This window comes from Corylus avellana, chromosome 5 (assembly GCF_965113065.1).
Source record: "Corylus avellana chromosome 5, dhCorAvel1.hap1.2, whole genome shotgun sequence".
In the NCBI taxonomy this organism is placed as follows: Eukaryota; Viridiplantae; Streptophyta; class Magnoliopsida; order Fagales; family Betulaceae; genus Corylus; species Corylus avellana.
Window position 1 is genome coordinate 5,336,823 of NC_142494.1, and position 14,029 is coordinate 5,350,851.

Here is a 14,029-nt window from a genome sequence, read left to right on the forward strand (position 1 = left end):
ACACCTATAGTCTCATATTGGTTTATAAGAGATATTTGTGGGAGTATATATTAATTGTTTAATAGTTAAGCATAAATTAAGAGATATTAATTGATGCTAGGTGCTCTCCTAGTGTTTTTCTCGTGTTCTCATGATCCTATATGAAAAATATTTTATAAAAAACAAAAAAAGAAGTTGTTCTTATTTTTCTCACTTAATTTTTATAAAATAATTTTCACATAGGACGAGGAAAATAGAAAAAGAATGCCAAAAAAACACCTAATATTTCCCTTAATTATGAGTCAAATAAACAACAATGCAGCCAAAAACAAAAAAAAAAACAAAACAAAAAACAAAAAGAGTGATATATATATATATATATATATATATATATATTCTGTGCAAACAAAAAGAGTGATTGCTAGAGGACTAAGCACATACGTAAGCAGAGAAAAATCGTCGAGTTTCTCGAGGATGAGCTTCACTTTCGTTCTACGTCGCAACCGTTCCTATCCTGAATGACAATTTGTCAACATTCACAAGAGGAATCATGCGGGCCACCAAATTGGAAAATTTGAAGCAACTGATGTTGAAGTTCCCTCGGTAGCAAGGCAACGACCATGAATCCGATTCGTGAAGTGGTTGGATGATATTTGACTACAGGATTTACAATAAGTATTTAATGATGGCAACAAAATTGACAAACTGATGATGCAGGACAGACTTAAGATTATTTTCACAATGTATGAAGATTATTTTCACAATGTATGATAGTAACAAAACTTAAGTATTGAAGATTGAAAATAGAATTTAAAAAGAGAGAAAATAATAAATAGTGAAGTAAATGACTCTAGTTGTCTCTAAATAATCAAACAGATAAATAATTTTAAAAAGATAATTTAAAATTAAATTATTACATTGAATGTGTATTTCTTACGTTCCGAATGATTTGAATTATAAAGTCTTATGTGGGACCCACCAATGTTAAAAGGTCTGTCTTTTAGAATTTCTCTAACTATTTGTCTCTTTTTTTTTTTTTTATCATGCTAGGCAATTTTGTTGAAAATTTATTCTCTATTTTATTTTTTTTTATTTTTTTATTTTATTTTATTTTATTTTTTCTATTTTGTGTGAAAATGAGATTTTGGTGTATTAGAGTTTTGAGTGATTTTTTTCCTACTCTATTGTACACAATCTTTTGATAGTAAATTTCTTTCGGATCATCTCCGCTAATGAATGTTGGCTTATTAAGCTGAACCACTTAAATTTTGGTGTCTTGTGTGATTAATTTATTTCTATTATGCTAATTTGGTGTTCAAAAGTATAATTTCTTCTCGGTTGAAGCTTCGTTTAACATTAAACTTCAAGGCTTTCGATTGAGTGCATTATATATATATATAGTGTTAGTTTTTAGGTTAGTTAATTCGGTGTCCAAAAGTGTAATTTCTTCTCGGTTGAAGCTGGCATCCAAACGGCTGCATTATATAGTAAAACTTGAAAGCTTTGTTGGCTGCATGTTCGTTGGGCCATCCAGACATGATGAGTTGCATAGTAAAACCCGAGAGCTTCGTTTGTTGCAAGTTTGCAAGCCTGTTCGAATGGGTGAAGCCGAGTCCGAACATAAGTCAATTTCGTTCGAACGGAACTATGCAGTTGCCGCATTAGGGTTTTCCAACTTTAACTTGGACTTCTATAAAACCCTAGTGCCGTTTGAATATGGTTGTTAGCCATTTTAATGACATCGGGGGATTCAAACTAATAACCTCTGTTTCATGAGCCGTGATCTATAGCCGATTGAATTACCCAATAGAGACATGTCAAAACTTGATATAGATCATTAAAACTTAATATATATATATATTTTGCTTGCATGACCAGTACTAATGATCGGCATGTAATAGAGCAGTCTTCCATGAAGCTAATTCTGATTTCTGCCATAGAATCTAATATGAAAGCTACTGGTACCCGCGGTGGCCTGGTTTCAAAACAATCGTTCTGCTAACTTACACAATACATAAATGTTCATTGAATATGAGAAGAAGCAGTAAATAATTAAGGAGACACAAACGCCGAAAATTCTAGACCTGTCAATTTTTAATGTCTCTGGGCCATATTATTTCACTGTAGGTCATTGGCAAGTATCCATCACGGCTGAGAGGATGGTGAGTAAAAACCAACTCTGAGTGGTACTAAACCAGGCTACGTTGTCGTGAAATTTGTCCCACGCCTTTTTTGGGTTAGCGGTCATTATGGATTTACTGTTCTTGTTCTCATTGCGAAAAGACCTGTCAATTTTAAGAACAAGACACAATTTCACTTGACATAAACTACCACGTCTTTTTTTAGCAAAACTTGAAAAATGTATAATGTGAGAATGTGCATCGTACACCACCCCATAACGCAAGACAGACCTTGTTGAATCGTTTGTGGTAGCTTTTCTTTCTCAAAAGTCGGTACATTTAGTGCCAACAAAGAGGCTCATGTGACTTGCAATTGCCCGTTTTTCCCTTATAATTTAGATTTCTAGTGAATTTAATTACTTGGGAACATCTCAAGGCAACCATCGTTGGAATTCAACTTCGAATGTTCAATTGTCCCAGGTTTTTAAATTAATAAAAAATTGTTATTTTTAATAATTCTGAAAGGCGTTTTATTTATTAGTTAATTTCTAATATTAAAACGTGCAAAAAATTCAATAATAGATTTTCCGTCATTATCACATTTTATTTATTTATTAAAACATTGGTGTTAATTATGTCGGGCATTGGATAATCAGAGACTTGTCCGGGGTGTAGGAGGGAGAAGTCTATGAAGCTTAAGTTAGCAAGGGTAAAACTTAAAAGGTAAAATTTCTCGAAGGGTCAGAGGTAAGATAATCATAAACTTGATAATTATGTGAAGATACCTGAAAATCGTTGCCCGCCCTTCCTTATGTCGAATGTCTAAAAGTAAGGCACGATCTTGGCCAAGTCTTGCCAACTAAATAGGCCGCTATTGATTGACTATTTAATGTTACACCGGAATAATAGAGTGGTAGAAGTGTAAATACATGCTTTAGGAGGATCGAGAAACTTGATTTATCTAGTCAAAAGCATACGCTCAACTTCACTTGACTTAATTCTTGCATGTGAATAACACTACCCAAATCTCCCACCCACTCAAAATAAAATAAAAATATAATAAAAGAGAAAAAGACAAGAAAAAAAAAACTGTTCTTGAATGAGAAGAGATTATATTCAAACTTGAACCGGAAAAAAAAAAATAATAAGAAAAATAAATTACAATCAACACCAAACACAGTTACCAGAGAAGTTTCAGGTAAAGGAATAGATATTCAAATCTTACATATAGGTTACTTCACAATGATTGAAACAAAATAGAAAAAGAAATTACAATCATCACCAAATACAGATACCATAAAGAAGGCTCAAGAAAATGAAGAGATATTGGGAGAAAACCTTCTTATTCATAAAACCAACGTTTTGTCGACGCTAGAACCTTCTTATTAAGAGAAGACAGATTCAAGAGAACTTGCATTGGTGTCATGTTCCTCCGAAACTACTAGTTGATTCTGTAAGCGTGTTTGGTCTAGTAAAAGAACTAGTTGTGCTAGAAAGGCATGTCCCTGGAACCAAAGATGGTCGTTTTAGAGTTGGAATTGTTGCAGCTTCACTGTCAAGCATGGTAACAACATTTAACATCGTGGGGCAATCATTTGGGTCGTCTTGTAAGCATAAGAGTCCAATATTTACACACTTTGCTAACCGGTATGCATTGCAATCTTCACGTAGAGTTTGGTCTACTAAATCCAACACCTTGTTTTCATCCAACAATCTCCAAACCTAGGACAATTTTAAAATCAAAATTTTTATGGACAATAAACCTACTAAAGAAATTAATTACTACAAAAATTAAGTACACTTACATAACCTATAAGGCTCATGATGGCATCATTCTTTCTGCCACATATAATCTCAAGTAGAACCACACCAAAGCTAAAAACATCGGATTTAAATGAAAACATTCCATTTTGTGTGTACTTCGGAGACATATAGCCACTGCATTATAATGTTTATTGGTGGATAAGTTAGGATTGAATCAGCTTTCATAATTAAACTATATAGTGCCTACCATAAACTTACTAAGTTCCAGCTAGTTTGGTTGTGCTAGCCTCGGTTTCTTTGCCTTCAATCATCCTTGCCAAGCCAAAGTCAGATATTTTGGGGTTCATCTCCTTGTCTAAAAGAATGTTACTGGTTTTCATATCTCTATGGATGATTCGCAATCTGGAGTCATGATGAAGATAGACAAGCCCACGAGTTATTCCTAAAATGATTTTGAAGCGCACCTCCCAGTCCAAAGACATGCTTAGCTTTTTATCTTGAAATGTTTTCATTTGCCATTAAAGAGAACAATATTTTTAGCAATATTAATAAATGAGCTTTTACTAAAACCATATATATATATATATATATAATCTATGAAGCATTGCAAGAGATTAGGAATTCAGTTTAGAGGCCAACCAAATATAAATGAGTCTAAGCTTTTGTTGGGCATGTACTCATAGAGTAAATCTTTTCATATCCTTTTACGCAATATCCCAAAAGACTAACAAGATTTTTATGTTAAAGTTTGACAATCAACACCACCTCATTTTTAAATTCTTGTAAGCCTTGTCGTGAGACACATGAGAGCCTCTTTAAAGTAATTTGTTGACCTCCTGAAAATGTGCCCTGAGACACCATACTCACAATATTACCAATAACCATAAACTAGTTTACATGAGGATTAAATACCAACTAATATTGTTAAAATCACCTTGTAAACCGGCCCATAGCCCCCCTCTCCAAGCTTGTTTGCATCTGAGAAACTATTTGTTGTTGCAAGAATGCTTTCCAAGTCAAAAAATGGTACATCTATGTCTTTCTTATCTTCTTCTGTGAATTCAACAGAGTCTATCAAGTCTTTGACATGTTTTTCATTGTCTAATCCACGAAGTGCTCGCTTTCTTTGATTTTCTGAGCTCAAAAAAAAAAAAAAAAAAAACCATATATATATATAATCAATTACACTTACATAATAACTAATTACATGTAAAAAGTGGCTTTTATTTTGATGGAAATGGAAATACAACAGATTGTGCAAGGTAGAGTGCATTTTGGCAAAGCAGTTACCTTGTCTCTTGGCCATCTTTCTTTTCCGCATATATATACAAACAATTGCACTTGCGAGGAGAGACACTACTACGAGAGGTATCATGACAATCAAAGTCAATGAAATCTTTCCTTTTGAAGATTGGGCACCTTCTACAAGAAAGAAAGAGAACAACTCTTACATAAACATTTGAAATATGAAAACGACTCCCCATGATAATTTTTTTGGCAGTGCACAAGCTCTGACTGAAAAATCAAAATGATAAAAAGTCAAATTCAAGAAATATACTGTTTAGATTAATTGTCGTAATTATACAAGATAAGCATGATATTACTAAAGAGGATTTGAAAGTTCTACCAAAAACCTCCCAATTTCTAACGTACTTTTAGTAGCTTGTGATTATACATAAAGGAAAAGAAAACTTTTAGAAAGTTGATGAAATGCAATGGAGAAAGGGTTATGGGTTTGATTATCACAACTAATTTAAACAAGAAAGAAAAAATTATCAATATGACAAGATCCCCCTTCTTAGTGGTCTAATTCATTCTTCAGTAATAGAATAATCTTAATCTGGCAGAGGCATATGAAATAGCATTCTGACCTTTAGTACAATTTAAATTTGAGCCATTCCATTGGAAGTTTCTATTGCAAAGGCACATCCTCTTTCCTTCTCCTACTACATTGCAAGTTGAATTGGGCCAGTCCTTGCAGTCGTTGGGCGAATTACAGCTTGGCTCCAGCGGGGGCTTCCAACCAATCTCTATTTCATCTTTAACTTCAGAACTATAGTACGTTGTCAGAATCAATCATCGCATTAAACGGTAATGACTTATTGAGATGCAGAATTCCTGTTGAATTTGTATCGTCTCCTGCATATTTGACTAGGATGACAAATTTTCGTGTACTTGAATGGATAATTGCAACTCGATAGGTGCCATTGGGCGTCTTGAAGTTAACTTGGCCTGTGGAATTGTTACAGTAGAAACTAAAGTACATGGGGTCACCACAATTTGTTCCAGTGCTCAGCGGATAGGGGATCAGGTTTGTGCCACAAGGCTCACAATTCCTTGGAGTTGATCCTGCAAAGATATAAAGTTTGGGACAATGAGCTTAAAAATTGAAAATTGAAAATGAGCTTTAGGCCTTGTAATGTTATGAACCTGCCTAGCATTATAACATTGTAGCGAGCTGCTTGACATGTAAAATACTACTTTAAATGAACCCTGACAGCCCAAGGGTGAAGGTGATTTAAAATTAATCCATACCAGCAGAGATGGTTTCTCACTCTGTTTTTAACACGAGTGATGATTTTTTAATTACCAAAAAAAAAAAAACTTTTACCAAATTAATCCCAGCCTATTCCAATGTGTAAAAGGAGTACCTATATCAGATTTCGCAACACGGACAAAGAGGTTAACACCGTGTGTGTACTCCTCTTGAAGATTACTTAGATCCGAAGTCCAAATTTTGCAATATCTGGACTGTATTGAATAAGCCTGGCACCTGCTGCGGTTAAGGCACTCCTTTCTGCATTCTGATTCATTGAATGATGATGTTGAAGAATAGGCCGGTTTGCTCACTTTCATCATCTTTAAGCTCAAGAACGTGACGCTCTTGTCCAATGATGTTGAATTTCTGGTGCACCCATCCAAAAAATTTCTAGAATTCCAATTCCCCTGGTCAATAGGATGGAACCCGGGCAAACACTTGCATACGAGTGGCCTATTGTTAATATTGCAGCTGCCGAAATTCCCACAAAAATTGGAAATGCTACAATTGTCTTCCGGCTTTCTCCAAATCAAAGACCAATTTCCCTGGTCCACACCCGAGCTCCGATAGTACTGTAATTCCCCCGTATAATTCATCACTAACCTTTCGTAACTATAATTCCCGCTATTGCTGATATTAAATAACAATCTTGCTATGTCATAGGGTATTATTTCATCTAAGTTGTCTCCTATCCAACTACTTCTCCAATAATCGACTCCTGGGTCTTTTGAGATAACGTAGCTAGATATGCCCTCTCCTTCAGCTCGCCTAAATGTGAACTGCCCAGATCCCGGGTCACCATCGCGTATCCATGAAATCAATGACCTGAATTCATTCATATCCATACCTGGAAGAACTGTATCAGTTGGATTTTGGAAGCTCTCCCATAGACTCGTCGCCGACTTATCATCATCATTGCTCAAGACCAAGTTTCCAGAATTCATGAGCGTCACAGTCCGATTTGTAGACGGTCGTCCTCGCGAGGAAGAAAAAATAAGAGAGAAATAATTTACTTTTCCATTGGTATCCGAGATCATGGGGGTGCCATTTTTTGCAATTCCAAAAATTCCAATGGAACCGTTAAGTACTGGGCTGTCTCTGTTGGCAACCCATACAACTGTCTGTTCATCGCATTTGTGATACCAAAAACCGACAAACCTGTTGTGGCTAGAGCTTCTGATAGGAGTAAAGAATCCCAGTTCAAACGTTCCTCCACTGGAGATGAGGGTTTCTTCATTGTCAGTAATCCACTCGCCATTCTTCAGAGTATCTCTGGCATAGCAATAATCCACGCGACAGGAACACCACAAGAGTACGTACAAGAGCAAGATGGAAGACAACAGCAAACTTGCATAGCAATCCATTTCGAATAAAGCATGCATGCAGGTAACTAATTTATTATCATTTGAAGCACACTGAAGATGCTTATATTTCATCTCGTTGCAAAACATTCTTGTTCTATAACCCCACGTAATCGACATGATTACGTGGGTTTCAATAGGTTGAATCCCGCCTGCCTGTCTTTTTGTTTGTTGAGGGTCCTAAGGTGCGTTTTTTTTTTTCTTTTTAGAAAGCTGCCACTGACATTGATTCGCGGGTAGATGCATCCTTAGCTATTTACAAGATCCAAAATTATTATTATTATTTTTTTTAATTTCTATCTAAAATAGTTTGTTAAAGTAATTTTTTTATTTTTTTTATTTTAGCAAATAGTTTTTCAAATAACAAAAATTTCCTTCAAACCGGTTTGGAGGAAATTTCTTTCAACCTATTTTAATAAATGATAAGTATCATTTCTTACGTGTTTTTTTTAATATTTTAATAGTCATTTATTTTGTGTCATTTTGCAAATGCCTTCTCAGTCTTATTATTTATTATTTTCTATATCATTTCATTGATTTCAATATTATATTCTTATTTATTTTAATCTTTCTTTATTTTTTAACCCAATTAAACAGCAATATCACGACCAGCAATAACCCTAACAGCAGCAAATAAACACAATCATGAAGAATATGCTAAGAAAATCTTAGAAAATAATGAGATTAAATTTGACTTGCAAATTAATAAATATAGGAATCATGCATTAGCTGATCAACGTTTGAAAAGTGATCGTGAAGTCATGAAATTTCCAAATCCATTGCTGCAGTACATCTTCACCCGCCGCCGAATATATACGAGAAAGACAAGCATGCATTATTTTCGTTCAGTTCTTTGAGAGAAAATTCGTCTCAGTGCTTGCTTAGATCGATGAAATTCTCAGCACGTGTTTCCTTATTCTCTTTGCTGTAATTTTGTAGATCCCTACAAAAATATAATTTCTTGCATTAATATATATATATATATATATATATATATATATATATATATATATATATATATCATTCTCAATTCAACATTAATAATAAAATATGATAATGTTTTCTTTAATTAAAAAAATGTGCACATATATTTAAGTTATTATTAGTAAACTCAACACAACCTATTTAATTAATTGAGTAGAACTCTTGGATACGACCTGTCTGACTAAATGTTAGGAAGACTAGCATTATGAAAACTCTTTGTATGTTTATGTATATGGACATGTCATATGCACATTCAGACATTTAAATTTTCTATTTATTAGTGTTAAGAAGTTAAACTGCATGCTACAGACTCACATGGACTTGAGAAATATAAGCTGCGTAGCCTGCGTGAGAAGGTGCCAACATGACGATAGACCTATAATTATTATCTCATTATTATCACTTATGATTTGTAATGTTATTAGGATTAGGAATATTATTAATTATTAGGAGTCCTATTAGGATTTGGATTAACATTTTTATTGGCTTAGGAGTCCTAAGGATAGAAATATTGTAAAGCCACAAAATTAATTAATTAAAATAATTAATTTGAAGTGTTACTGGGAAAGTCTCCACACTAAATTAATTTGTAATTAATTTGAGTTATTACCTTAAACACTAATTATCAGAATAAAATATAATAGAAAACAAAAAAGAATAATATGAGCTAAACACTAAATAACTTCAACAATATCACTCACTATCACCAATATTGCAAACACAAAGTTTCTAAAGAAATATTAACTACAATATTGAACATTATCTATCTATGCTACGTAAACCTAACTGTGTGAGCCCATTCGCTGCATCTTTAGCCCAACAAAATGCTCTAACGACCCGACTGTCCATGACTTAATAAGTAAATTTATGATGGAACTTGTTATATAATGAGACTTAAGTAACAAAAATGCACTCTTTAAAATTTGGTAATTGAGCATGTCATGGGTTTGGCAATATTAGCAAGTGTTGCCTCCATTATTATGCTAATGAGATAAATCAGTTTAATTTGAAAATAAAGTAAGCATAATTTTAGGGACAATTCATATATATGTTATTTTATTGCATAAATAATACTAATAGGTATCTTATACATAATCTATATAACTTTTCTCCATATGGTCTATTTGAACCTTTAACCCCTTCTAGTAGTGTTGGCATTGTACTAATAATGATTTCCGTCTATAGTTACCACTATAAACCATTGGTACCAAGGCAACTGTAAACTCTAACTTTAACTATGGATCATTGGGTCTACATAAATGAATAAAAAATTTCACAATTTCTAAACAAAAATATAACATTTACATGTCAAAGTAGTTTAATTGCTTTGTACGTAAGCATTTATTTTCCCTGAGCGTTCATCCTCAATTTCAGACATCTTAATTTCACATTACTGCAATACATACTCTATTATTAGGTATATTTCTTCCTAAAAATATTAATCTTACACGTGAAACTAATCATGCATTAAATATGTGCTAGAATTGATAAGCATTAAAATTCGAGCAGTCAGGATGGGACCAATCTCATGGTCACCAAGTGTGAAAAGATGCCTTCTAACTTACAGTCTCAGTGAAGAAAATTTTCTTATTTTAATCATCGGAATAAACTTTCAATGACTATTTTTTCTAACTTGTCAAAAGAATGATACTTTGAGTTTGTGATACGTACGTGGCTACATTATGAGTAGTGAAATTGGCAGACAAGGATAAAGTCGTGAACAATTCGTCCACTCCTTTTTTCGTTAATGCTCACTATCGGTGTACTTCTCTTGTTCCCATTGAAAAGAGAGTGTTCTTCTGTTTTTTTTTTTTAAGTCAAGCAAACAAATCTATAGATCTTTTAAGAAAGAGGATTAGGATTTTCTTGTGTTTTTTTTCTTTTCTTTTCTGTTTTTTTTTTTAAGGAAACTCTACATTGCAGGATTTTTTTTTTTCAAATTAAAAAGTTTAAATTTTGTCATCTTAATAGTTATCACATATGATACGCAATAAATCGAACAAAATTTAAGAATAATTGTTAGAATTTAAGGAGTCCAAAAGACATGACCCATGCAGGCTTTGTGGACTTAATTTATGCAATTATCCAGTTGAAAATTATTTGGAGTAAAACTACTTCACCCACAAATGATCATGAGATGGGGGAAAATAGAAAGAGGTACTTTTTTAATTATAAAATGTAAACTTTGAGGTGAAAGTATACAATATTATAATAGAAGTTGTACTATCTCAACTATTTTCCTTATTGTTAAAAGGACACAGATACCAATTCCAAGGGATTGACCTAGGTAGTGAAGGTCATAAACATTGTTGGCATAACAATCAAATTTAAGGTTCAAATCTCCTAAACTAAAAAAAACTCCTTGGTACGACACTCTTGGCAAAAGTCATATTTAACCGATTCATGTGCTAGAAGTGCATTACACGGGTTCAAGATTTATCCTTCACAGGTACTCGAATTGACTGACCAGGTTAAAGTCTTCGGATATATCTTCTTAGCCAGAGACAAAACAAAGGGAGGTGGGAAGAGAACAAATGTCCATTTCTTCTTTTCAAAGGACCCCAATGGCTTTGCATTCCACTAGCATTGGAAATGCATGTGGATTTACCTTTTCTCTCTTTTGAGAAAGGTAATGTAAGATTGAGTTAGACGGGTTTGGCTGTATAAAGTAAATAAAAGAAAAAGACAACACGGATTTCGTTGAAATGACCTCTTAACCCTCTTCTCCCCTAATGAAATTAAGAATCTGAAATGAAAAATCACTACCCTACAATTACTGCTGATTCTTCATGTCGTTACCCATTTGAGAGAATCTTGGTTGCTTAGAAACTTTCTTCTAAGAGGCATATTTTGGTTAGTCATTGACTATGTTTCCACATGGCGCTACGTAGTGGGAATGGGTGAAAAGCGTGCTTAATTTTATTAGCTGCAGCTGATGAAGATTCTCCAACTGGATGATGTATTTTCTTTATATAAGCCCTCCAGCCTACTTACAGCTAAGTCTAAATCCTGAAAGAAACAAGCAAAGCTAATCAATTTTGCTTATTTGAGCCATTAAAGGTAGACAAAGTTCAAAGTTGATTCAACATTGTAATATGAGCCAGTCTTAATTTGTGGTTTGTAATGCAGATGTAATTTTGGTTAATTTCTGATCAGGTCAACCTCTTCGGATATATCTACTTTTAGCAAAAGAGAAAACAAAAGGAGGTGGGGAGAGAACACATCAATTTGTTCTTTTCAAATGATTCCAATGGCTTTGCTTTCCACTAGCATTGGAAATGTTGCTTTATCTTTTCCTTTCTTTTGAGAAAGATAATATTGTAAGATTGAGTTTGACCGGTTGGGATGTATTCCGAAAAAATAAAAATAAAAAAATAAAAAATAAAAACTTGACGGCTTTCGTCGAAATGATCTCGATTTCTCTTCTGCACTAACCTAAGAACGGTCCAAGACAGACAATCGGATCTGGAAAACATTATATTACAATTGGTAGAATGGTAGAATATGTTGCATGAGATTTGCTATTATTAAAATTGATTATAATTAATCAAATCAAATCAGATACATTAAATTCTGATTTTATTTTATCAACATGTTCAACCATATCATTTTTTATTATCTCCACATTCATATAAATAGGGATCATTTTGTATTGTAAAATCATCATTTTTAATAAAAGCATAATATAGCTCAGAGGGTTTTATCTGTCTACGTAGGTCATAGACTGAATCATGTAAAAATTAGTTATCTCTATTTTTTATTTTATTTATGCTTTTACTTTTATTTCATTAGTAGTTTCTTCAACAATTGGAATATATTAAAAGTGATTATAATTAATAAAATTAAATAAAAGTGAGATCACATTTCAATAATTGATATAGTGAACAAGGTGCATGGTAATAGGTATGGACAACGTAATGCTACTTTGTAGCCTCATGACGTCACTTGACTTCTACGTGGCTATTTGCTTTTGGTTTTTCACTTGGATTGGATTGGTTTTCTTTAGCTTTAGCCTTTAGCCGACGTATACTTCTTTTCCCACCTGTATATGAAGTCTTTCTAATAGCATGCTGTGTGAGAAAATAGAGTTTTTTTTTAAGTTAAAAAGAGATTTTAAAAAGAAAATTGATTTTTAAGTTTTTTTTTTTTTTTAAGTGTGTTTTAGTCAATTAATTGTAGAGTAAAAAAGTAAATTATTTTTAGCAATCATGCAAGCTTTCTATTTGGCACAAATTTTTATGTATTAAAAATACTTTTTAAGTTCTATAGAGCAATCACAAATAGGTTTTAATTAAAGAGCCTCGGTTGAATTGTATTTGGGATTATGTTGGGAAACATAGCTTTTATATTCAGAAATAACTTTTTTGAAAAGGTTTCATTCTAAAACTTTTTTCAAAAGTGTGTTTTAGACCTTTATTTTTTATATATTTTTTTTTAATTTTTGCAAAAAATTCAAAGACGTATTTTTTTGAGTTTTTTAACGAACATACCCAATATTTTTGTTTTGCATAACTTTTTAAACTACTTAATGGATTCCCAAATATGCTATAAAAGATCGGTGTTTACATATGTCTACACAAAACAATAATAAATTATTTTTTAATTATTAGCATTTTATTAAAGCACCGATAATATGTGAGCATTTATTTATATATGCTGGTAATACTAAAATCATCAGCAGCGTATACTTTGAAACACAACTAATTAATTTACGGTTTTATACTAATGCCGATAAATTGATGATGTAGTTAATCACACTAACAAATTCTGACAGTGGATGTCTATAAGGAGTAAGAATAATGAAAGACTTGTTGAGAGCGTCAGCAGAAAAGATAAAAAATAAAAAATAAAAAAGGAGGCAGAGAAAAAAAAAAAAAAAATGCCTGACTATAAAGTTGACCAGGAAAAAAGGTAAAATTTCTCTAAGGGAGAGAGCTTAGATAATCATAAACTTGATACTTATTTTTAGATACTAGAAAATGGTTTGTCAAACCTTCCTTATGTTTGAGTGTCTACTAATAGGACACAATCAAAGCAAAAAGAATCAAATAACCAACTATTGATTGGCATTGTAATGATACACCAGAATAATAGACGGTGGAAGTGTAAATATAGGATTTAGGATTTACTTGAGGAATGAGGAACTTGATTTAGTAAAAGAACAAGAAGGAAGACAGCAGCCAACTTGCATAGCAATTCCTTTGGAATAAAGCATGCATGCAGGTAACTAATTTTTTATCATTTCAAGCACACTGAAAGGTGCTTGTTATCTCATTGCAAAA

At 32.8% G+C, this 14,029-nt stretch overlaps 1 pseudogene across 1 annotated transcript; it reads right to left on the reverse strand.

Annotated features, from left to right (window-relative positions):
• Nucleotides 1-3,336: 3,336 nt before the first annotated feature.
• On the reverse strand, nt 3,337-7,927 carry LOC132180406 (G-type lectin S-receptor-like serine/threonine-protein kinase At4g03230; annotated as a pseudogene). The gene is made up of 8 exons (XR_015912098.1): nt 6,515-7,927; nt 5,735-6,212; nt 5,154-5,285; nt 4,798-4,997; nt 4,503-4,712; nt 4,122-4,359; nt 3,905-4,037; nt 3,337-3,821 (listed from the first exon to the last, which is right to left on the reverse strand). The product of XR_015912098.1 is annotated as a G-type lectin S-receptor-like serine/threonine-protein kinase At4g03230 (transcript).
• Nucleotides 7,928-14,029: the final 6,102 nt, after the last annotated feature.